The sequence below is a fragment of the Scyliorhinus canicula genome, chromosome 15 (genome assembly GCF_902713615.1).
Source record: "Scyliorhinus canicula chromosome 15, sScyCan1.1, whole genome shotgun sequence".
NCBI classification, from domain to species: Eukaryota; Metazoa; Chordata; class Chondrichthyes; order Carcharhiniformes; family Scyliorhinidae; genus Scyliorhinus; species Scyliorhinus canicula.
This window is the reverse complement of record NC_052160.1, coordinates 16,172,602-16,199,193: the sequence shown is the minus strand read 5'-3', so window position 1 is coordinate 16,199,193 and position 26,592 is coordinate 16,172,602. Positions and strand designations below refer to the sequence as shown.

Here is a 26,592-nt window from a genome sequence, read left to right as displayed (position 1 = left end):
CAGCACTGTTTCATTCATCTCCCTTCACGGTTAAGTAACTTTGAAGTGATAAGTTGTGAAACTAAGAGATTGGTCCAAGAGGTGTCAATCAAAGTTTGATGTTTATAAACATTGTGGTTAGTTTCACAGCCAACCACTTCAAAAGTTACTCAACCATGAAGGAAGAAGTACTCCCCTGTAAACATGCCTCCCCTGTCCAGCCTACCCTCCACCCATCCATCTAACTCTGCACCCCCTTCCAACCTGCCTGCCACCCTTGTTCAGCCTTGGCGCAATGTTTACTAATGATACTCAAGTGAAGTTATGCTCCAAGAATTTATGTTTTGATTTATTGATTTATGTATAAGTTGCACTGCTTCATTAGAGCCAATGCGTTGAGCCATTGTTGTAATTTGTGTTAAGCTCTTTTACAAATGTTTTTGTCTAACTGTGAAAATAGTCTGGTAAACAATTCCGTGCCCGTTTCAACCATGCTGACTGGAATGTATTACTGTTCCTCCATCTTGACCAGAACAAGATCCTGCATTGCCCATCTAATAGCACTGTGGGAGTTTGCTCATTCCATGAACTGCACAAGCCCACCACCACTTTCTCAAAGGCAGCTCTGGATGGGCAATAAATTCTGGATTTGCTAATCCATATTCCGAACGTTAATAAGAAAAATAATAAATAGTTTGGAATTTTCTCAGAGCTGTTCCAACGGCTGCCACTGTTACTTCCCCAGACGTCCAGTTGAAACTGGTTTCCATGAATAAATTATTTCTGCTGTACTTTTGCCAGCATAATGAGAGTAGCTTTGAGGAAATTGCTTTAATGTATTTGCCTAAAACTATTAGGTTCTGGAAACTCTTCAAACGCTTATACGTAGCTACATGATGCCACAAACATGGTCACATATACTTGTTTAAAATCATACCAGTTAAGCTAGAGATAAAAAAAATGATCATCACTAGCAGATAATTTTCATCACCAATTTTATTCTATTGTTTATTTTAATATTTTTATTAGAGTTTTTCTATTTCACAAATAATGCAACAAAATCATCGAAACTGTCACGGTTAAAGTGTAAATACTTCAGCGTACATAAACACAGAGAAAAAAGGCAGCAGAACCCTAACCTAGTTGGAGTTGGTTCAGCTCAATCATTAATCTTGATGTCTCAGTTTATACCAGAAAAACAGTAAGTGGATAAACTAGAGAATGAGGGAGAAGAGAATAAAGCCAAAAGGCACACATCTTCACATGTCGCAATTGTTGATACAGCCAACAATAATATAAGATAACATTTCCATGCCACACTCGGGCATGCATCAAAACATATCTCCCCCAACTCCAATTATACCAGAGGCACCAATGACACAAAATGTCTCCCTTGGATATGAGACCTGCCTGCACCTTTTCAGGAGCCAGTTAAAGATTCTTTAACCACAAGATAAGAGAAAAAGCATTAGTTCTAAGAGGATATTTTACATAAAACCACAAGACGCTACAAAACCCAAAATCCAGTAGAGTACAATGGTCGGGGTCTCCAACTGACCCCAGGCTCGAAGACTGGACACAATGTACTCCGACAAACGCCTAATCTGCAAATCGAGAACGTGAAAAGCATGGCAGCCAGTTCTCCAACCCGGGCAGGAATTCATCCCAGCTCCCCTCGCGAGACCGGGCGCATGAACACTGCTCCAGCCCCATCTCCCCAAATCAACTAGGACGATCGACTTATCATGTAACAGGACATCTAAGAATTCAAGGTGAGCCCCCACCGAGAAGACTGTCCTATCAACCGACAGGATCCCCTTCTCAGCTTCATCCATTCTCTTTAGGATATTCTGTAGTTCATCAATGTGTGCGTAATATCTCAACCTCAATCAACCAAGGATTTTCTTGATTTAACTTGGCTCCCCATCGCCAAAATCTAACCAGGGTCTTGCAGAAACATATCAAAGATCATACACACCAGGATCAAATAACTATTGGTTAAGCATCAGGATTTTAAAAAAGGGTAAAAAAAAGAGCAGTGCCCGAGCTTGCTTACATCATATGACACCATCCTCCCCTTCTAATTTGTTTAATGTAAATCCTGCATGCTTTTATTCCCTTTGTATAAATGTGGCCTCTGGCCTGCCACTTACTTCATTTTGAGTTTATGACCAAATAAATATCCAAATATACATGTGTTAAACATTACTGTAGGGAAAATATTTGCTTCCCAAAATATCTGATATGCTAAAAAGAATGATTTGTGTTTCCTAACTAAGGTCCCATCTGTTCAGAATGGTAAATCATATTTGTATTTGCTATTAAAGCCTTTTGAAGTTAAAATGTTTGCCAGTAAGGCTTACCTTTAGATTGAAGTGTAAGAGGAAAGGAACATAATAAGTTCACCCTTCGGAAACTTTACCTGCACAACAACCGTGAAATCACTTCCTGTAATTGAATATATGGTGAGTTTGTTGGAAAACATGGATTCAGGATTTGTTAACAGACAGATAATAGGAAGTAGAGATGCAAGAGTAATTTTTTGGGCGGTAAGCCATAACTTAATGTGGGACCACAACAATCAGTGCTTGGGCTTCAGCCGTCTACAATCGATGTTAATTACTTAGATAGTTGAGGCTCAAGCACTGATCCTTGAACTTACCTCCATTCAGCCATGTGTACTGATAGCTGCTAAAAACTACCATTTGGTGGCAATATTTATTTAACCCATCTCTCCAGGCAACCCCCCTCCCAGGGCACACCACGTACAGGTGATGGGTATGAGCGAGCACTCAGCAGACAGGCAGGGGTTTCCTCCGGGTGCTCCGGTTTCCTCCCACATTCCAAAGATGTGCAGGTTAGGTGGATTGCCATGTTAAATTGTCCTTGGTGTCCAAAATTGCCCTTAGTGTTGGGTGGGGTTGCTGGGTTGTGGGAATGGGGTGGAGGTGTTGACCTTGGGTAGGGTGCTCGTTCCAAGAGCCGGTGCAGACTCGATGGGCCGAATGGCCTCCTTCTGCACTGTAAAATTCTATGATCTATTATAGCACAGATTCAGGAGCATTGGCGTTCAGCTTTCTGTGGGTTGTCATTACACCCCTCCTCCCCACTTACCCTTGGCATTGACTTGCTGATGGTGACGACATTGTCCCAGCACTTGGAGTGAAGTAACACGTACCCTGGGATGGTGGGAAATGGGGGTTGGAGGTGGATAAGGTAGCGATAACGGACTAAGCCATTTCCTATGCGAATTGGGCAAGTACGAGGGCCTGCTGGACCCTCGCCGCTACTGCCTGTCCTGAAGCCTCAGGCTGGACCTCCGCTTCCTCCCTGGGCTCGTTCTCTAGCCCCTGCTGGTCCGGCATCATCTAATCATCCCCATCGTCCTCCTCCTCAGTGGTGGTCACATGTTCCTCATCACCAATCTCCAGCACATCACCCTGCTGCTGTGCCAGGTTGTGGAGGACACAGCAGACCACCACAAAGTGGGCAGCCCTCCTGCAGTGGAATGCACCACAGGGGCGGTTGAGGCATCAGAACTGCATCTTGAGGAGTCCGATGCACTGCTTAGTCACAGCCTGGCTGGCCACATGGGCCTCATTGTACTGGGTCTCCGCTTCAGTCTCCAGCCTCCAAACGAGCATCATTAGCCTGTGAGGTAAACCACTGTTGCACCTATATTAGGTGATGTATGGTAGGACCTGTACTACAGGTACGAGAATAGTGCCTGCCTGCTGGCTCCGTCCAGTAGGAGGAGTATAAATATCTGTCCTCCGTGCAGCAGCCATTTCACCAGCTGCTGTGGGAGGCCACACATCTTAGAGCAATAAAGCCTCAGTTGTATCCGACTCTCATCTTTGTGCAATTGATCGTGCATCAATTTATTGCTCTAAGATTTTCAGAAGGTGGACCTCCGTATCAAGCCGGATCACCTGCAGCTGGATCCGCAATCAAGCGACGCCAAAAAGGACTTTCAGCACTGGCTAGCTTGTTTCAAGGCGTACATCAACTCAGCGCCAAGCCCTGTTCCAGAGGCTCAAAAAATATAGATACTGTACTCGAGGTTGAGCTCCAATGTCTTTCCGCTGATCCAGGACGTGCCAAACTACGCTGAAACCATGGGACTACTTAAAGAAAATTACGCCCAGAAGACAAACACGCTCTTCACCAGGCACGTACTCACCACTCGCTCTCAACTCCCTGGTGAGTCCATAAAAGACTTCTGGCGGGCCCTAATCCCACTAGTCCGGGACTGTGACTGTCAGGCTGTTACGGCCACTGAACATTCTAACCTCCTTATGCGGGACGCTTTTGTTACGGGGATTGGGTCGGACCTCATACGCCAGCGACTTTTAGAAGGGGCCACGCTTGATCTTGCAGAGACAAAGAAGCTAGCGCTCTCTATGACGGTCGCCTCGCGCAATGTTCAGGCATCCACCCCCAGCCGCGCGGCCCACCCCTCGTGGACCCCACAGACGGCCACCCCAGCCAATACGCCTGCGCTACGCGCCAGTCAGCGAACCCTTAGGGTCCCTAATGTTACTTTTGCGGCCAGCAGAAACACCCCCGCCAATGCTGCCCGGCCCGAGCTGCCCTTTGTAAGGCTTGCAGTAAGAAGGGGCACTTTGCCGCGGTGTGCCAGGCTTGCCTAGTCGCCGCTAACGCCCCCACCCCCCTCGTTTACAGACAATGGGCGCTGCCATCTTCACCTCCCCGGACCACGTGCGGCCAGTGGGCGCCGCCATCTTCTCCCCCTCAGACGAAGCGCGGCCAGTGGGTGCTGCCATCTTCCCACCCTCAGACCATGCGCGGCCAGTGGGCGCTGCCATCGTCCCCTCCATGCAACACGTGCGGCCTATGGGCGTCGCCATCTTGTTCAACCTCCGCCACGTGCAGCCCATGGACGCCGCCACTTTGTCCTCCCCAAGATCTTCAGATGCCGCCATCTTGTCTCCCCCACGGCACCACCAGCGTTCCAGGACCCGTGCCCTCCATCATCCGACACCAGCGACAACCAACCACGACTCGCCTCAGTGACCATTGACCAGTCTTTTCCGCCCAACCTGGCCACCGCATCGACCAGCGATAAGATCAACGGACACGTGACCTCTTGCCTGCTGGACTCTGGGAGCACCGAAAGCTTCATCCACCTGGATACGGTAAGGCGCTGCTCCCTCGCGGTACACCCTGCCAATCAAAGAATCTCCCTGGCCTCCGGATCCCATTCCGTGGAGATCCGGGGTACCGTACGGTCACACTCACGGTCCAGGGCGTACAATTCAGTGGCTTCCACCTCTACGTCCTCCCTAATCTCTGCGCAGCCCTACTACTCGGCCTGGACTTCCAGTGCAACCTCCAGAGCCTAACACTGAAATTCGGCAGGCCCCTACCACCTCTTAAGACCTAAAGGTCGATCCACCTTCCCTCTTGGCAAACCTAACCCCGGATTGCAAACCCGTCGCCACCAGGAGCAGACGTTACAGCACCCAGGACAGCACCTTCATCAGGTCCGAGGTCCAGTGGCTGCTTCGGGAAGGCATCATCGAAGCCAGCAACAGCCCCTGGAGAGCCCAAGTGGTAGTAGTTAAAACTGGGGAGATCATCAGATCCATCTGACCAGACCATCAATCGGTACACGCAGCTCGACGCGTAGCCCCTCCCACGCATATCTGATACGGTCAATCAGATTGCACCGGGTTTTCTCAACGGTAGACCTCAAATCTGCCTACCACCAGCTCCCCATCCATAAAGCGGACCATCCATACACTGCCTTCGAGGCAGACGGTCGCCTCTATCATTTCCTCAGGGTTCCCTTCGGCGTCACCAACGGGGTCTCGGTCTTCCAAAGGGAGATGGACCGAATGGTCGACTGGTACGGTTTGCGCGCCACCTTTCCGTACCTAGACAACATCACCATCTGCGGCCATGATCAGCAGGACCACGATGCCAACCGTGCCAAATTTCTCCACACCGCCACTCTCCTAAACCTCACCTACAACAAGGAGAAGTGCATGTTTAGTACGAACCGCTTAGCCATCCTCGGCTATGTGGTCCAGAACGGAGTTCTGGGGCCCGATCCCGACCGCATGCGCTCCCTCATGGATATTCCCCTCCCCCACTGCCCCAAGGCCCTCAAATGCTGCCTGGGATTCTTTTCATACTACGCCCAGTGGGTCCCAAACTATGCGGACACGGCCCGCCCACTCATACAGTCCACCCATTTTCTCCTGACGGCCGAGGCTCAACAGGCCTTCGCCCGTATCAGAGCCGATATCGCCAAGGCTGGTATGCACGCAGTAGACGAGACTCTGCCCTTTCAAGTGGAATGCAACGCATCAGACGTCGCCCTAGCCACCACCCTCAATCAGGCCGGCAGACCCGTGGCATTCTTCTCCCGCACCCTTCATGCCTCAGAAATTCGGCACTACCCTGTCGAGAAGGAGGCCCAAGCCATCGTAAAAGCTGTGCGGCATTGGAGGCATTACCTCGCTGGCAGGAGATTCACTCTCCTCACTGGCCAATGGTCGGTAGCTTTCATGTTCAATAACACGCAGTGGGGCAAGATCAAGAATGATAAGATCTTGAGGTGGAGGATTGAGCTCTCCACCTACAATTACGAGATTTTGCATCTCCCAGGCAAGCTCAACGAGTCCCCAGACGCCCTATCCCGAGGTACATGTGCAGGCGCACAAGTAGACCCACTCCGGGCCCTGCACGACAGCCTTTGTCACCCGGAAGTCACACGGTTGTACCATTTCATAAAGGCCCGCAATCTGCCCTACTCCATCGAGGAAGTACGGACAATCACCAGGGACTGCCAGGTCTGTGCGGAGTGTAAACCGCACTTCTACCAGTCGGACCTCGTGCGCCTGGTGAAATCCTCCCGCTCCTTTCAACGCCTCAGTGTGGATTTCAAAGGGCCCCTCCCCTCCAACGCCCGTAACACGTATTTTCTCAGTGTGGTCGATGAGAACTCCAGATTCCCCTTCGCCATCCCATGCCCCGACATGATGTCTGCCACCATCATCAAAGCCCTCAACACAATCTTCGCTCTGTTCGGTTTCCCCGCCTACATCCACAGTGACAGGGGATTCTCATTCTCACTCATTCAGCAGGGGTATCGCCTCAAGCAGGACAACAAGCTATAACCCCCGGGGAAACGGACAGGTAGAGAGGGAGAACGGGATGGTATGGAGGCCGTCCAACTGGCCCTACGGTCCAGGAACCTCCCGACCTCCCGCTGGCAGGAGGTCCTCCCTGACGCACTACACTCCATTCGGGCACTACTGAGCACCGCCACTAACAACACACCCCATGAACATCTCTTTGCCTTCCCCAGGAAGCCCACATCCGGGGTGTCGCTCCCGACTTGGCTCGCAGCTCCAGGACCCGTCCTTCTCTGTCGGCACATCTGACTCCACAAGGCAGACCCATTGGTGGAGAGGGTGCAGTTGCTCCATGCGAACCCCCAGTATGCCCACGTTACATGCCCCGACGGCTGCCAGGATACTATCTCCCTCAGGGACATAGCACCAGCAGGTTCCCCACACACACACCCCTCCGGCCCTGCGCCACCCTCACCTCCCCCGGCGCTCCCAGCAGAAACCCCCACCCAGGACCATCCGTCCTCCCCCCTGCCCACGCCCAAGGATGAAGAGGATTTTGGCACGCTCCCGGCGTCACCGAAGACCAGACCAGCATCGGCATCGCCGCCACCACTGCGTCGCTCCCAGCGGCACATCAAGGCCCCGGACCGATTAAATCTCTAACTGGTCCACTGGACTTCAAAAGACATTTTTCTTTCTCACAAAAATTGTAAATGTAAAATTCAGTTGTTGTATATAATTCTCCACCACCCCCGCCGGACTCAATTTTAACAAGGGGTGAATGTGGTAAACCACTGTTGCACCTATATTAAGTAATGTATGGTAGGACCTGTGGTACAGGTACAACAGCAGTCCCTGCCTGCTGGCTCCGCCCAGTAGGCGGAGTATAAATATGTGTGTCCTCTGTGCAGCAGCCATTTCGCCAGCTGCTGTGGGAGGCCAGACATCTTAGAGCAATAAAGCCTCAGTTGTATCCAACTCTTGCTTTGTGAAAATGAAATGAAAATCGCTTATTGTCACGAGTAGGCTTCAATTAAGTTACTGTGAAAAGCCCCTAGTCGCCACATTCTGGCGCCTGTCCGGGGAGGCTGGTACGGGAATCGAACCGTGCTGCTGGCCTGCTTTAAAAGCCAGCGATTTAGCCAAGTAAGCTAAACCAGCCCCTTTGTGCAATTGATCGTGCATCAGCCTGGTCCTCGGTGGAACCCCCCCCGGCAAGAACCACCCAACCTAGGGCGGTCCTTGAAGAGGCTGGGGATGATCAACTGCCTCAGAATGTAGCTGTCATGGGTGCTCCCTGGGAAGCGTGCACACACGTGCATGATCTTTATGTGGTGGTCGTACACGAGCTCTATGTTGAAGGAGTGGAACCCCTTTCTGTTAACTTAGAGCACTCCCAGATGGCGCAGGGCAACATGCATACTATCCATTGCCCCATGGACCTGGGGCATCTCTGTGATGGCGAAGATATCCCAGGTATATGACTTCTCTTGCTTGGAAGATGCACTTGCCTCGTTTTAGGTGGACACCTACTTCTGAGAATTGACGGAGGACTTCTTCTTGATTGTCTACGTGTTCTTTCTCAGAAGCACCCTTAATCAATACGTCGTCCAGGTATGCAGCCACCCTGGGGAAACCCTGAAGAAACCTGCGAGAAAATTGAACATGTGGACGATATCCCAAATGGGAGCCTGCTGTACTCCTACACTCCCCTGTGGGTGTTAACGGTTACGGGCTTTCTGGATACTGTGTCCAACTCCAGCTGGCTCATGTCCAGCTTCATGAAAGAATGGACCCCAGGCAACTTCACGTAGAGGTCTTCACGCATTGTATGGGGTACCTGTCAAAACAGGAAGCCTTGTTGACTGTCATTTTATAATTGCCAAACAAGGGGATGGTCTTGTCCAGTTTCCGCACCAGGGCCACTGGTGCTGTCCACTCTGCGAATTGGACCGGGTGAATAATCCCCAAGTTCTCCAACCGGCTCAGCTTGTCATCCACCTTTGACAGCAGAGCTTATGGTACTGGTACGGTGTGAAATACTTGGGTTGGGCATCCTGGTCAACATAAATTAATAATAATCTTGTTTTTTGTAGCAGTAGCCCCTTTATCTTCCCTAGGGCTTCCTGGAAAAGCTCTGGGTATTTTTCCAGGATCTTACACAATCCGCCTGTACCCATTCTAAGGTTCTGTTGCCAACCTGGGCGGAGTATCTGTAACCAGTCATGGACCAGAAGACTAGATCTGGGTCCCTGCACCACTACCAAAGGTAGTCAAACTGATTCTTGTCCATGGGTAACCAGGGTCATCGTTGTCCCAATAAGTGTTAATGGTTCCCCGTTATACGCCGGCAGCTGTGCTTTAAGTGTCCTTTAAGCCCAGGTGCTGGATCCCGAAATGTTTTTTCCAGAATGTCCGCTGTCTAATGACGAAACGGCAGCCCTTTTATCTATTTTCATATGAAAGAGGCCATTCACTTGGAGGATTATCTTAATTGGGGCTACTTGAGGTGCGTATTGCAATTTAGTCGCATGCAGTCATCCTCATTGGACTGGGAAATTTGTAGAGTCTTGGCTCAAGGTGCTTGTGTTACCCAACCAGGGTGATACATTTGCTGTCAATTCTGGTGCCCCTAGCTGCCACGGTTCCTGCAGCCGCAAGTGCAGCACTGTTGTGAGCTTTCTTCCTGGACCCCAGGGGAGATGTCTCATTGGGCAGCGGTGGATCTTGGTCAATGGGTCTTGTCACAACGTTGCTCAGGTGGCAACTGGATCCCATAGGCCTTGCGCTTGAGAGGAGTTACTCACTATGTACATCAAAGCCCATGAAGCACTGGAGTTCCTGGATCTCGTTTTCCGCATTTTCATGTGAAAGGGCTAGTTCTATGGACCTTTTTAGATCAAAGGATAGTTCCGCCAACAATTTTTATTAGATCGTCATGTTATTAATGACACATTCTAGGCGGCCTCACAACATCTCTGGAAGGGATGGGCCATAGTCAAAATGCTCAGCCAGCTTGTGAAGGTGTGTCAGGAATTCCGTGACCAATTCCCTCGGAGTTTGTCCATCCGTGTTTTGTTTTTAATAACACATTTTATTGAAAGCTCGTGTTTGAAACAAACCTGTTGGACTTTAACCTGGTGTTGTAAGACTTCTTACTGTGCTCACCCCAGTCCAACGCCGGCATCTCCACATCATGACATTTTATTGAGGAATTTTTGGTACAGTAACAAAATAAACAATATACATGAAACCATAAAAATAGTTCAAAAGCCATTTACCTCTCGTACAGGTCCCACCCTTATTGACCCCCTACTCTAATCTAAGCTACTCCCCACCCCCCTCCCCCCGGTCTGCTGACGATTAATTTCCCCCGCAAAGAAGTTGACGAACGGTTGCCACCTCCTGGTGAACCCTAAACATGACCCTTTCAAGGCGAACTTGATTTTCTCCAGAGAAAGCTAGCCATGTCCGATAGCCAGGTATCCGACTTTGGGGGGCTTTGAGTCTCTCCATACTAATAGTATCCTTCTCCGGGCTACCAGGGAAGCAAAGGCCAGAACGTCTGCCTCTTTCTCCTCCTGGATTCCCAGGTCTTCTGACACCCTGAAAATCGCCACCTCTGGACTCCACGACACCCTTGTTTTTAACACCGTGGTCATGACGTCTGCAAACCCCTGCCAAAATCCCCTAAGTTTCGGACATGTCCAAAATATGTGGACATGGTTCGCCGGTCCTCCCGCACATTTTGCGCACCTGTCCTCCACCCCAAAGAATCTGCTCATCCAGGCCACTGTCATGTGAGCCCGGTGAACAACCTTAAATTGTATCAGGCTGAGCCTCGCACATGTTGACTCTATTCAATGAGTCTGCCCATCTTTTATCTCACCTCCCAGCTCCTCCTCCCACTTGTACTTCAGCTCCTCTGTCTGCGTCTCCTCCGTCCATCCGTGTTTAACGGTATCTTTACACGATCACTGATGGTTTAGTGTCATAATGGTCTGTGACAAGCCCTACAAGTTCATTAAAGGTCTTCAAATCTGGGGCTGCCGGATAGGTAAAGCTTTTGGTCACACTGAAAGTTGGGATTCCGCAGGCGGTCAGGAGTATTACTTTTTGTTGGTTGTCTCCTACAATACCATTCGCCTTGAAGAAATACCGCATCCGTTCGGTATACTGGGCTCAATCTTCCACGCTTCTTTCAAACGCTTCTAACCTTCCAATAAACAGCATTTTAAAAATCTCTCTGACCATGCTGTTGAGAGAATCAAGTGCCATCCGGACGTCCAGCATTGCAGCGATAGTTTTTCCTTGTCGCCAGTGTAAAAGCTTTAGAGACCCGAGACAGTGAATCAAAACCAAAAGAAAAGGTTGCAACATGGATTGGATTCGATTTCTTTATTGTCACGTGTACCGAGGTACAGTGAAAAGTATTTTTCTGCGAGCAGCTCAACAGATCATTAAGTACAGGAAAAGAAGAGGAAACAAAAGAAAATACATAACAGGGCAACACAAGGTACACAATTAACTGCATAACACAGGCATCGGGTGAAACATACAGGGATGTAGTGTTAATGTGGTCAGTCCATAAGAGGGTCATTTAGGAGTCTGGTAACAGCGAGGAAGAAGCTGTTTTTGAGTCTGTTTGTGCATGTTCTCAGACTTCTGTATCTCCTGCCCAATGGAATAAGTTAGAAGAGTTGGCGTAGAGCACATAGGTCCCAACTGGGACTACTGATCATGCCGGATCCAATTTGATTCTAAGAGCCCCAGCTGATGGGCCACCGCCCATCAGAGGGAGAGCTCATATTGCACGTGCCCCATGGGCAAATCAATCGAGTCATCCCCATGGGTCTCATGAGGGCTATTACAATTAGATATAATAGTTTCAGTTGTAAGTAAACACTGGTCACTGGTTGGCATTGAGATAAATATTGCAAATAAGTTATTGTGGCAAAATAAGTTATAGCTTTGGAGAGGATGCAGAGGAGATTTCCTGAAATCTGGAGAGGCTAGAAAAGCTGGAGCTTTTCTCCTTGGAGCAGATAAAAAAATGGATTTATCTTGTTTCTTAATCGTTTGACTTTTCAATTCGATGGCTCCAATCCAGTCATTCATACCTCATGAGACTCATGTTCTAGCTCTTTACTCATTACCACTTCCTTTGGCTTTTGAAACATTAAACCTTTTGCCATTTAATTTATCCTGCCCTCCCCGCTATTACCGACCTTCCCTTTCATTCTCCTGTGGTGAACGTGAGAAATTGTTATATTTGTTGCAGTAGTTATTTTAAAACGAGTTTAAGATGCATACAACCAGTATGTCAGCTGAAGCTGCAAGTAAAAGAGTTGTAAAAGTGAGGTAATAATTTATTTTAATAATGGGATAATGGAATATTGTTTTGGAAGATCCTTGGAATGTAGATAATATATGAGGGATTGTGTTTTGGTACTGGCTAACCAGGTCATGGGACATCTTGGTAGAGATTATGTATTTAAGGGAGGAACCAGGTCTGTCTGAAGTTTCAGTTTGCCACAGGACTTTAAATTGAACAAAAGTGTCTCGAAATGGCTCCTAAAATGTTCTCTGTAAGGTACAAAGAAGTAAACCTTATTGTTGTGCTATATTGGTTTTCTTAACTGGAAAAATATATAGTTGCAGGTGTACGGAGTTAAGTTAAAGTTTTTCCTTTTATTTAAGAACTGTTAACTGTCAGGCTCTTACTTTGTTGCCAATGTGATTTATTTTGTGTTTTAACACAAAAGATACTGATTGGTCAGTGTTATCATTCCTATGAGTGTACTCACCTTTTCTCACAGTTTTACAAATTGCAAACAGTTCGGTTTTCATCTAGGATCCTAACACTACCTATTCCCCCGGTTCACATGTTCAAAATCTATTACATTTCTAATTCCCTTGGTACTAATGAAAGGTTTCAGACCTGAAGTGTTAACTGTTTTCTCTCCACAGATCCTTCTTCACCTGCAGAGTATGTGGAGGTGGAAGCAGATCCAATTCTACTTTCAAAGATATTGGATATTATTTGAAGGGATAAAATTTTGAAGGCTTGAGAGAAAGGACAGGGTGGAGAAACTAATTGGATACCTCACTCAAAGAGCTGGAAAAGACATGCTGGGTTGAATGGCCTGCTTCTGCGCTGTAACATGCTGTATACTACTAAGGCTTTGTCTACATGCAGTTCATCTGTGGAATATGGATAACAACTACAGAAATGTGTTATAGAGCGTCTTTAAAACAATAAAACATCCTGAAGTTCTTTAAATCGAAGTTATAAAGCCAAATATAATATTGAATTGCAAAACACGATATTTGGGCAGGTGACCCAAAACTTGGCCAAAGGAGTAGGTTTTAAGGAGTATCTTAAAAAAAAAATTCGAGTACCCAATTTTATTTTCCAATTAAGGGGCAATTTACTGTGGCCAATCCACCTAACCTGCACATCTTTGTGTTGTGGGGCTGAAACCCACGCAGACACTGGGAGAATGTGCGGGGCTGAAACTCCACACAGACAGCGACCTAGGGAGCATCTTAAAGGAAGAAACAGAATTAGAGATAAACAGATTTAGGAAGGAAATTTCAGAGTTTAGAGTGCAACAGCTTTTTGTATTCTTTCATTGGATGTGTGCATTACTGGCAAGGCCAGCACTGTTGTCCATTCATAATTGCCCTTCAGAAGGTGGTCATAAGCCATCTTCTTGAATTGCTGAAGTCCATCTGATAGAGGAATATCCACAGGGCTATGAGGAAGGGAGCTCAGGATTTTGATCCAGTGACAGTGAAGGAAGAGTGATATAGTTTCAAGGTAGGATGGTATGTGGCTTGGAGGAGGATTTACAGGTGTTGGTGTTCCCATACATTTGCTATCCTTATCTTGGGATTGCAGGTTGGAAGATGCTGTCAAAAGAGCCTTGGTGTGTCGCTGCAGTGTGTCTTGTACCTGGTACACAGCTGCTGCCACCATGCACCGGTGCAGGAGAGAGTGAATGTTTAAGGTGGTGAATGGATGCTGATCCAGTTGATTGCTTTGCTGGATGGTGTTAAACTTTGCGAGTTGCTGGAGCCAAAAGCCATGCTCATCGAAGTAAGTGAATCATCAGTCATCACATTCCTGACTGATGCCTTGTAAATGATGAACAAGTTTTTGTGAATCAAGAGGTATGTTAAGTGCCACAGAATTCCCAGCCTCTTGTAGCCACAGTATTTAAGTGGCTGTTTTTACAGACAGCATGTACATATTTTCTTACTGTCCACACTCAGTATGTTTTGTATGGAAAGAAGTGTGTATTTTCTTACCCAATTAATATATTTCAGCAGTAAACTTTGTGAGTTTAAAACAGAAGGGTATTTATTCTCATACACATGCCCAAATTAAATTCAAAGTCTCATACCTCGTCCTCACACACAAATATTAGATCCAGATAAGGTAATGCACTTTTACAGATTAGTTATTGTAGTCTCTGGTTTATGACTTCCAGTCTCCCATGTGGAAGGCGTGCAGACTTTTGAATAGTTTTGAAGAGTTAAGGTTGCAGTGAAAGTGTTATGTAGAAAAGGTTTCTCAGCAGGCTGTGAGGTTTCTTGTAGTCAAACTTCTAGTAAGCTGGTTCTAAAATGAATTTGAAGTTGGAGCAGCTTGGGAGACTCCTCTCTGTTGGGATCTCCTGCTTTCAAGGTATTTCGGTTAATTATTTCTGTTCATCTGTTTGATGATTTGTAGCTAGTTCATGGTCTTGTTTTCAGACAACTGAACTATTGGTGGAGTAGCCTGCAAACTGTTCTTAGAGGTGTTTTTAAAAGGAGACAAAACATAACTGTCTCACCATGTGAACTTTCCACAAGTTCTAGTCATTTTCCAAATAAGAGGTGGGTGGTCTTTTTGTTGATTCCACAACTTGTGGTGGGTTAACACCTTTGAGGATTTGAGATAGTCAGTGTTCTTGAGTGTCCTATTCAATCTGATAATACCAATATTGATTGGTTTTAGAGAAGGTACTTTTGAGTTGTCCCATCTCTGGGTCACGCATGAGGATCAGCACTTTTACTTTGAGTCGCCTGAGAACGCGTTAGACTTTGCAAGAAAGGGCTACCGAAGGACTGAGAACTTCTGAACTTGGCTGCAACGTTCGTGTTTCTGTTTTCTCTGTTTTGTTTCCCTGTTTTTGTAAAAAGTTTCTCGTTTTGCTTGGAACCAGCAGTAGAGCTGGGTGAGTTTAGGTTTTCATTTGCACTGTTGGGGGATGGTGGTGTGCTAGTTTTGATCTTGGTGATTTTCTGTTGGGCAATTGTGTGGGGATTCTTTGATGTTGGGGTTTGTTTGCATGAGCGGGGGTTGGGGGAACAGTAGGTGGGAGACTATCTGGCGCCGGGGATGGGGGCCACCAAGCTAGCTGGGTGAGCTAGCTCTCAGAAGCGCAGTGGGGGGTGTGCATGTGTTTGGTTTAGGAAAGGGATTGGGTTACAGGGTGTTGTTGCTTGGGGGGAGGGTGAATGTTTTGCTGGCGAGGGAGGGACTTGGGCTGAGGGACAGCGAGGAGGTCAGTAGCGGGAGCTGCCTGGGGATGGACCGGTGGTGGTGCAGACCACATGCTGGTGGTGGGCCTAAAAAAGGGGACGTCTGATCGGCGGGGGGGGGGGGGGGGGGGGGGGGGGGGGGGTAATGAGCCCCCAACTAGGCTGATCACCTGGAATGTTTGAGGGTTAAATGGGCCGGTCAAAAGGGCACGTGTGTTTGCGCATCTTAGGGGATTGAAGGCGGAAGTGGTGATGTTTCAGGAGACACACCTTAAGGTAACAGACCAGGTTAGACTGAGGAAAGGCTGGGTCAGTCTGGTCTTTCACTCAGGACTAGATTCAAAGACTAGAGGGGCCGCAATCCTAATCAATAAGCGGGTGGTGTTTGAGGCAGGTAGAATAGTCTTGAACATGGGAGGTCAGTATATTATGGTCAGTGGGAAACTGGAGGGGGTGCAGGTGGTATTAGTGAATGTATATGCACTAAATTTGGATGATGTGGAGTTTATAAAGATGCTGGGGAAGATACCGGACCTGGTCTCGCACAGGTTTGTCATGGGAGGGGACTTCAATACAGTTATGGACCCGAGCTTAGACCGGTCATGCATGAAAACGGGCAGGGTGCCAGCAATGGCAAAGGAACTAAAAGGGTTCATGGAGCCGATGGGGGGGGGGGGGGGGGGGGTGGATCCATGGAGGTTTGGGCAGCTGAGGGAAAGGAGTTCTCCTTCTACTCACACGTGCATAAAGTGTACCCCCGGATGATTTCTTTATTTTAGCAGGGTCTTTCTGGCGGGGTAGTGGACAGGGGTATTCGGCGATCACAACCTCAGACCATGCACCGCACTGGGTTGACCTGCAGGTTAGTAAAGACAGTATTCAGCGCCCACACTGGAGGTTAGATGTGGGACTTTTGGCGGATGAAGGGGTGTGTGAGCGGCTGAGGAAATGCATTCAGAACTACCTACAGGTCAATGACACGGTGGAAACTTCGGCTGCGGTTGTTTGGGAAGCACTGAAGACGGTGGTGAGGGGGGAGCTGATCTCGATCCGGACTCATAGGGAGAAGGTAGACAGGGCAGAGACGGACAGACTGGTAAAAGAGATATTACAGATCGATACCGCGGAGACCCTAGAGGCAGGGCTCCTGAGGAAACGGCGGAGGCTGCAGGCGGAGTTTAGTTTGCTGACCACAGGGGGGGGGGCGGTGGAGCAGCTGAGAAAGGCGAGATAGGCAATTTATGAACATGGGGAGAAGGCCAGCAGAATGCTTGCACAGTAGTTTAGAGATTTTTACAGCAGGCTGTACAGGTCGGAACCTCCTACAGGGCCGGAGGGGATGAGGCGCTTCTTGGAGGGGCTGCATTTCCCAACGGTTGGACGGAGAGCAGGTAGAAGGGCTGGGGGCCCCAATTGGGCTGGACAAGATAGTGGAGGGCTTGAAGGCCATGCAGGCGGGTAAGGCCCCGGGTCCGGATGGGTACCCAGTGGACTTCTATAAAATGTTCTCGGGGATACTGGGGCCAGTGTTGTTAAGGATGTTCAATGAGGCAAGGAAAAGAGGGGTGCTGCCCCCGACGATGTAACAGGCAATGATTTCGCTGATTCTTAAGTGGGACAAGAACCCGGAGCTGTGTAGGTCCTACAGGCCGATCTCCCTGCTGAATGTAGATGCCAAGTTGCTGGCCAAAATCTTGTCCTCCAGGATTGAGGACTGTGTTCCGGACATTATTGATTGGGGAGGACCAGACAGGGTTTGTTAAGGGTAGGCAGTTGGTGGCCAATGTAAGAAGGCTGTTGAATGTGATCATGATGCCCCCGGAAGGTAGGGAGGTTGAGGTAGTGATCGCAATGGATGCAGAAAAGGCTTTTGATCGGGTAGAGTGGGGCTATCTGTGGGAGGTACTGGGACGGTTCGGATTCGGGCGGGGCTTTATTGACTGGGTCAGGTTACTGTATCAGGCTCCGGTGGCAAGTGTGTGGATGAATAGGACAATTTCGGACTACTTTAGACAGCATCGGGGGAATGAGACAGGGATGCCCCCTCTCCCCACTGTTGTTTGCACTGGCTATAGAGCCGTTGGCAATCGCTCTGCTTCAAGGGGGCTGGAGGGGACTGTTCTGAGGAGGGGGGGAGGGGGGAGCACAGGGTTTTGCTCTATGCGGATGATCCACTTCTGTACGTTTCAGACCCAGTAGAGGAGATGGAGGCAATCATGAAGATTTTTGGGGAATTCGGCCGGTTTTCGGGGTATAAGCTAAAGATGGATAAGAGTGACGTTTGTGGTTCAGGCGAGGACACAGGAGGGGCAACTGGGGGAGCTGCCGTTTATGTCAGTAGGGGGTAGTTTTAGGTATAAATTGAATAAATTGAATCTGGCCCGGCTAGTGGACCAAATAAAGGATGATTTTCGGAGATGGGACGCGATCCCGTTGCCGCTGTCCGGGAGGGTACAAACGGTGAAAATGACGGTCCTCAGGAGGTTCCTATTTGTATTTCAATGTCTGCCCATTTTTATTCCGCAGTCCTTTCTTAAGCGGGTCAACAGGGTGATCACGGGCTTCGTCTGGGTGGGCAAGACCCCGAGGGTAAGGAAGGTAATGCTCGAGCGCAGCCGGGGAGGGGAAGGCTCGCTCTGCCAAATTTTAGCAATTATTACTGGGCGGCTGACCTAACCATGATCAGGAAGTAGGTGGTGGGAGAGGGGTCAGTGTGGGTGTGTATGGAGGTGGCTTCTTGTGAGGGCACCAGTTTGGGGACGTTGGTAACTGCGCCTCTGCCGCTCCTGCTGGCGTGGTACTCCACCAGCCCCGCGGTGGAGGCGGCATGTGGGAGCAGTGGGAGCATCGGTCTGGGCCCCAATTTGTGATAACCACCGGTTTTCCCTGGGAAGTATGGATAGGGGTTGCAGGTATGGCGGAGAGCGGGGATTGAGAGGATGGGGGATGTGTTCATAGGGGGGAGCTTTCCGAGTATGAGGGCGTTGGAGGAAAAGTTTGGGTTGGCGAGGGGAAACAAATTCAGATACTTGCAGGTGCGGGACTTCCTTCGTGAACAGGTGGCAACCTTACCGCTCCTACCGCTGATGGGGATTCAGGACAGGGTAATTTCCAGAGGGTGGGTAGGGGAGGGCAGTGGTTCGGACATCGATAAGGAGCTTATGGGGTCGGAGGTGACGCAGACCGAGGAGCTGAAGCGTAAGCAGGAGGAGGAGCTGGGAGGTGAGATGGAGGATGGTTTATGGGCAGACGCGTTGAGTAGAGTCAACACATCTGCAACATGTGCCAGGGTCAGCCTGATACAATTTAAGGTTATGCACTGGGCTCACATGACAGTGGCCCAGATGAGCAAATTCTTTGGGGTGGAGGGCAGGTGCTCAAAATGCGCGGAAGGACCAGCAAACCATGTCTATATGTTTTGGACATGTCCAAAGCTTCGGGGATTTTGGCAGGGGTTTGCAGACGTCATGCCCAAGGTTTTAAAAACAAGGATGGCGCTGGGTCCAGAGGTGGCGATTTTCAGGGTGTCAGAAGATCCGGGAATCCAGGAGGAGAAAGAGGCAGATGTTTTGACCTTTGTTTCCCTGGTAGCCTGGAGACGGATACTATTGGCATGGAGGGACCCAAAGACCCCAAAGTATGGAGAAAATTAAGTTAGTCTTGAGAGGTTCACTGTTAGGGTTCACCTGGAGGTGGCAACCGTTCGTTGACTTCCTTGCGGAAAATTAATTGGCAGCAGACCGGGGGGGGGGGGGGGGGGGGGGAGTTTAGATTAGAGTAGGGGGGTAATAAGGGTGGGACCTGTACGAAGTACCTTGTCTATTTTGTTTTTGTTTCTATACCACAAATACCTCAATAAAATGTTTATTAAAAAAAGCAAAAAGATGCGAATTCCCTGGATGGCTGTCAACATTCATATTTAATGGGGGGTCTGATGGCGGCGCCACTGAGAGGGAACCACAGATTTGTCCCGGGGAACACTGGCGGGGGATTCCAGAGCTGGCACAGGGCGGGCATCAGGCAACTGAGGGACATGTTCATAGAGGGGAGGTTTGCGAGCCTGGGAGAGCTGGAGGAGAAATTTGAGCTCCCCCCGGGGAACACGTTTAGATACCTGCAGGTGAAGGCATTTGCCAGACGACAGGTGGAAGGATTCCCCTTGCTTCCCGATGGAGGGGCGAGTGATAGGGTGCTGTCAGGGGCCTGGGTCGGAGAAGGGAAGGTCTCGGACATCTACAAAATAATGCAGGAGGTGGAGGAGGTACCGATAGAGGAGCTGAAAGACAAGTGGGAAGCGGAGCTGGGAGAGCAGATAGAAGATGGGACATGGGCGGATGCCCTAGAGAGGGTCAATTCGTCGTCGTCGTGCGCAAGGTTGGGCCTCATCCAATTTAAGGTGCTGCACAGAGCCCATATGACGGGGACTAGGATGAGTCGGTTCTTCGGGGGGGAGGACAGGTGTGTTAGGTGTTCGGGAAGCCCTGCGAACCATGTACATATGTTCTGGATGTGTCCGGCACTGGAAGAGTTCTGGGAGGGGTGGCGGGGACGGTATCGAGAGGGGTGGGAACCAGGGTCAAACCAGGGTGGGGGCTAGCGATTTTTGGGGTTGGGGTGGAGCCAGGAGTACAGGAGGCAAGGGAGGCCGGAATATTGGCCTTTGCGTCCTTGGTAGCTCGGAGAAGGATCTTGATTCAGTGGAGGGACACAAGGCCACCAAGTGTTAACACCTGGTTAAACAACATGGCAAGCTTCATCCAATTGGAAAGAATCAAATTCGCCCTGAGAGGGTCGGTACAGGGGTTCTTCCGGCGGTGGCAGCCCTTCCTTGACTTTCTGGATCAGAGATAGGAACTGGAGGCCGAAACAGCAGCAACCCGGGGAGAAAAGGGGGGGGGGGGGGGGGGAAGGGAGGGGGGGGGATAGCAACGAAGGGAGCACGTCAGCGGGGGGTCGCGGGCAATGACTGCCCGAGGCCATCGGCAGAAGGGGAAAAACGGTCTGGTTGCTAGACTGATAGCGCGGGGGGGGGGGGGGGGGGGGGGGGGGGAGGGAGGGTGGGGGGGGTGCGCGCGGGGGAGGGCGTGGGGAGGTTTTTCCAGGGGGGACTTGTAGTGTTATAATTTAAAATGTAATAGGGGTAAATGTTTGTATCGAAAAATTTCAATAAAAATTATTTTTAAAAAAAACATTCATATTTAATTAGGTTTTCACTTGAGACATGGTATTGTCAGTAGTTAACTGGTTAAGGGTCACATGATCTACAGTAGCCATTTTAATAGTTTGTTTGTGTCCAGTTTAAAAGTATTGACTGAGAGTTCCTAATATATTGGGGCATTACACACCTTCACCAGACCAGGAAAAAGAATGACATTTTACTGACATTTCTTCTACATGGTTTCCTTGTGAAGCAAAAGAAAAAGTACCCATCCACTCTTCACACATTCGGATATGCACACGGTAATTCAATACAGCTATGGTTTTCTCTGCCTGCCACATCCTCTTTTAAAATTTTCTCAGTTATGTGTTATCTGGTGAGTGTTCATTAATCTTGGTACGCAAGGTTTTCAGGACTTTAACATCAACAGGTATATGATTTTCAATACATTTAGTAGTATGCCTTGATCCACTGCAATTCGCAAAACAACTCAACTGGCCCACAGCAGACGTCATCTCCTTGGCCCTACACTCAACCCTGGAGCATTTCAGCAACAGGAGACCTACCTTAGACTCCTATTCATTGACTACAGCTCCACCTTCAACACCATAATCCTAGCCAAGCTCACTTTAAAGCTCCAAAACCTACGACTTGACTCCTCGCTCGGCAACTGGATCCTCGACTTCCTGACCCATAGTCCACAATCAGTAAGGATAAACAACAACACCTCCTCCACGATAGTCCTCAATGCCAGGGCCCCGCAAGGCTGCATACTTAGTGTGGTAAACCACTGTTACACCTGTATCAGGTGATGTAAGGTAGGACCTGTACTACAGGTTCGCCGGTAGCCCCTGCCTGCTGGCTCCGCCCAGTAGGAGGACTATAAATATGCGTGTCCTCTATTCAACAGCCATTTCGCCAGCTGCTGTGGGAGGCCACACATCTTACTGCAATAAAGCCACAGTTGTATCCAACCTTAATCTTTGTACAATTGATCGTGCATCAATTTATTTCAGTAAGACTTTCTAAAAGGTGGACCTCCGAATCAAACCACATCAAGCTGGATCTGCAAACAAGCGATACCAAAAAGGACTTAAATCACTGGCTAGCTTGCTTTGAGGCCTATATCAACTCAACGACCACCCCTCCGACGGAGGCTCAGAAGATACAGATCCTGTACTCAAGGTTGAGCTCCAACGTGTTTCCGCTGATCCAGGCCGCCCCGAACTACGCAGACGCCATGGGGCTCCTCAAAGAAAACTACGCACAGAAAACGAACACACTCATCGCCAGGTACGTACTCGCCACTCGCTCTCAACTCCCTGGTGAGTCCATTGAAGACTTCTGGCTGGCCCTCATCCCACTCGTCCGGGACTGTGACTGTCAGGTCGTTACGGCTACCGAACATTCCAACCTTCTTAAGCACGATGCGTCTGTAACGGGGATTGGGTCAGACCTCATACACCAAAGACTGCTAGAAGGGGCCACGCTCGACCTAGCTGAGACTAAAAAGCTAGCACTCTCCATGACGATCGCCTCACGTAATGCTCAGGCTTACCCCTCCGGCCGCGCGGCCCACCCTTCCAATCCCTCGTGGACCCCACAGACGGCCGCCCCAGCCGGGGCTTTACCCAGCCAGTACGCCTATGCCACACGCCAACCCGCGCACCCCGTGGGTCCCCGATGTTACTTCTGCGGCCAGCAGAAGCACCCCCGCCAACGCTGCCCGGCCCGCACTGCCATTTGCAAGGCTTGCAGCAAAAAGTGGCACTTCGCCGCGGTGTACCAGGCCCGCGCAATCGGCGCTATCGCCCCCTCCCCTCTGACCTACGCACAATGGGCGCCGCCATCTTCACCTCGCGGGGCCACGCGCGGCCAGTGGGCGCCGCCATCTTCACCTCCCGGGGCTGCGAGCGGCTAGTGGGCGCCGCCATCTCCCCCCCCTCAGTCCACGTGCAGCCCATGGGTGCAGCCATTTTATCCCCCGCAGGATCTTCAGGTGCCGCCATCTTGTCTTCCCCACAGTGCATGGACGCCGGCAGCATTCCATGACCTGGGTCCCCCCATGCTCTCCATCTTCTGATGCCAGCGATGACCGACGACCGCCGGCTTGCCTCAGTGACGATTCGATCGTCAACACAACCTGGCCACTGTTTTGACCAGTGTGAGAATCAACGGTTACGTGACTTCTTGCCTGCTGGACTCTGGGAGCACCGAAAGCTTCATCCACCTGGATACGCTAAGGCGCTGTTCCCTCGCGATCCACCCCGCCAATCAAAGAATCTCCCTGGCCTCCGGATCACATTCCGTCGCGATCCGGGGGTTCTGCACGGTCACTCTCACGGTCCAGGGCGTAGAATTCAGCCGGTTCTGCCTCTACGTCCTTCCTAATTTCTGCGCTGCACTACTACTAGGCCTGGACTTCCAGTGCAATTTCCAGAGCCTTACCCTCAAATTCGGCGGGCTCCTACCAACCCTCGCTGTATGCGGACTTGCGACCCTAAAGGTCGACCCGCTCTCCCACTTTGCCAATCTAACTCCGGATTGCAAACCCGTTGCCACCAGGAGCAGACGGTACAACACCCAGGACAAGACCTTCATCGGGTCCGAGATCCAGCGGTTGCTTCGGGAAGGCATCATCGAGGCCAGCAACAGCCCCTGGAGAGCCCAAGTGGTAGGCGTTAAAACTGGGGAGAAACACAGAATGGTCGTGGACTACAGCCAGACCATCAATTGGTATACGCAGCTCGCGCTTACCCCCTCCCACGCATATCTATATGGTCAATCAGATTGCGCAGTACCGGGTCTTCTCAACGATAGACCTCAAATCCGCCTACCACCAGCTCCCCATTCGTAAATCGGACCGTCCATACACTGCTTTCGAGGCGAACAATCGTCTCTATCACTTCCTCAGGGTTCCCTTCGGCGTCACTTACGGGGTCTCGGTCTTCCAAAGGGAGATGGACCGAATGGTCGACTGGTACGGTTTGTGGGCCACATTCCCGTACCCAGACAACGTCACCATCTGCGACCACGATCAGCAGGACCACGACGCCAACCGTGCCAAATTCCTCCACATCGCCACTCTCCTCAACCTCACCTACAACAAGGAGAAGAGCGTGTTCAGCACAACCCGCTTAACCATCCTCGGCTATGTGGTCCAGAAAGGAGTTCTGGGGCCCGATCCCGACCGCATGGAGTTTCCCCTCCCCCACTGCCCTTAGGCCCTCAACGATAGACCTCAAATCCGCCTACCACCAGCTCCCCATTCGTAAATCGGACCGTCCATACACTGCTTTCGAGGCGAACAATCGTCTCTATCACTTCCTCAGGGTTCCCTTCGGCGTCACTAACGGGGTCTCGGTCTTCCAAAGGGAGATGGACCGAATGGTCGACTGGTACGGTTTGTGGGCCACATTCCCGTACCCAGACAACGTCACCATCTGCGACCACGATCAGCAGGACCACGACGCCAACCGTGCCAAATTCCTCCACACCGCCACTCTCCTCAACCTCACCTACAACAAGGAGAAGAGCGTGTTCAGCACAACCCGCTTAACCATTCTCGGCTATGTGGTCCAGAAAGGAGTTCTGGGGCCCGATCCCGACCGCATGGAGTTTCCCCTCCCCCACTGCCCTTAGGCCCTCAAACGCTGCCTGGGGTTGTTCTCCTACTACGCCCAGTGGCTCCCAAACTATGCAGACAAGGCCTGCCCACTCATTCAGTCCATCCACTTTCCCCTTACGGCCGAGGCACAACAGGCCTTCGCCCGTATCAGAGCTGATATAGCCAAGGCCGGGATACACGCAGTAGACGAGACACTGCCATTCCAAGTAGAAAGCGACGCATCAGACATCGCACTTGCCGCCACCCTCAATCAGGCAGGCAAACCCGTGGCATTCTTTTCCCACACCCTTCATGCCTCAGAAATTCGGCACTCGTCCGCCGAAAAAGAGGCCCAAGCTATCGTTGAAGCTGTGCGGCATTGGAGGCATTACCTGGCCGGCAGGAGATTCACTCTCCTCACTGACCAACGGTCGGTAGCCTTCACGTTTAACAACATGCAGCGGGGCAAGATCAAAAATGATAAAATCGTGCGGTGGAGAATCGAGCTCTCCACCTATAATTACGAGATTTTGTATCGCCCCAGCAAACTCAACGGGTCCCCAGACGCCCTATCCCGAGGTACATGTGCCAGCGACAAGTAGACCGACTCCGGGTCCTACACGACAGCCTTTGTCACCCGGAGGTCACACGATTGTACCATCTTGTCAAGGCTCGTAATCTGCCCTACTCTGTCGAGGAAGTACGGACAGCCACCAGGGACTGCCAGGTCTGTGTGGAGTGCAAGCCACACTTCTACCGGTCGGACCATGCACGCCTGGTGAAGACCTCCTGCCCCTTTGAACGCCTCCCCACCTACATCCATAGTGACAAGGGATCCTCATTCATGAGTGATGAGCTGCGCCAGTTCCTGCTCAGCAGGGGTATCGCCTCCAGCAGGATGACCAGTTATAACCCCCGGGAAATGGGCAGGTAGAGAGGGAGAACGGGACGGTATGGAGGGCCGTCCAACTGGCCCTATGGTCCAGGAACCTCCCAGCCTCTCGCTGGCAGGAGGTCCTCCCTGATGCACTACACTCCATCCAGTCACTACTGTGCACCGCTACGAATAACACACCCCATGAACGTCTTTTTGCCTTCCCCAGGAAGTCCACATCAGGGGTGTCGCTCCCCACTTGGCTCGCAGCTCCAGGACCGGTCCTGCTCCGTAGGCACGTCCGACTCCACAAGGCGGACACATTGGTGGATAGGGTGCACTTGCTCCATGCCAATCCCCAGTATGCCTATCCTAATACCCCGACAGCCGCCAAGATACTGTCTCCCTCAGAGACCTGGCACCAGCAAGTTCCACCCATATATACTTCTTCAGCACGGCGCCACCCTCCCCTCTCCCGGCACTCCCAACATTAACCCCACCAGGACCATCCCTCCTTCCCCTGCCCACGCCAGAGGACGAAGAGGATTTTGGCACACTCCCGGAGTCATCCAACATCAGGCCAGCATCAACATCGCTAGCATCGACATCGCCGCCACTGCTACGTCGCTCCCAGCGGAACGTCAAGGCACCAGACCGGTTGAATGTCTAACTGGCACCGGACTTTCAAAGGACATTTTTTTAACTTTTCCTTGATAAAACACTGTACATAAATTCACTACTGCATATAGTTCTCCACCACCCCCGCCGGACTCATTTTTAACAGGGGGTGGATGTGGTAAACCACTGTTACACCTGTATTAGGTGATGTAAGGTAGGACCTGTACTTCAGGTTCGCCGGTAGCCCCTGCCTGCTGGCTCCGTCCAGTAGGAGGAGTATAAATATGCGTGTCCTCTATTCAACAGCCATTTCACCAGCTGCAGTGAGAGGCCACACATCTTACTGCAATAAAGACACAGTTGTATCCAACCTTAGTCTTTGTACAATTGATCGTGCATCACTTAGCGCCCTACTATACTCCCCATACACACACGACTGTGTGGCAAAATTTGGCTCCAACTCCATCTACAAGTTTGCTGATGACATGACCATAGTGGGTCGGATCTTGAACAACGATGGGTCAGAGTACATGAGGGAGATAGAGAACCGAATGGGATGGTGTAACAGCACTAATCTCTCCCTCAATGTCAGCAAAACTAAAGAGCTGGTAATTGATTTCAGGACGCAAAGTATCGTACACCCCTGTCTGCATCAATGGTGCTAAGGTGGAGATGGTTGACAGCTTCAAATTTCTTGGTGTGTACATCACCAACAATC

The 26,592-nt window shown here is 50.3% G+C and overlaps 1 protein-coding gene across 7 annotated transcripts in view; it reads right to left on the bottom strand.

The window, feature by feature from the left end:
- The window catches only part of LOC119978905 (acyl-coenzyme A synthetase ACSM3, mitochondrial-like), a 104,078-nt gene that overhangs the window by 72,907 nt on the left and 4,579 nt on the right, over positions 1 to 26,592 (bottom strand). For 2 of the 7 annotated variants that reach the window (XM_038820834.1, XM_038820840.1), the window contains exon 1: positions 2,343 to 2,413. The exons of 3 other annotated variants lie outside the window; for them this stretch is intronic. The gene's annotated coding sequence lies outside the window, so the exon portion shown is untranslated. Of the gene's footprint in view, positions 1 to 2,342; positions 2,432 to 26,592 lie in introns of those variants that run through there. 2 more of the 7 variants (XM_038820837.1, XM_038820838.1) reach the window with 2 other exon arrangements.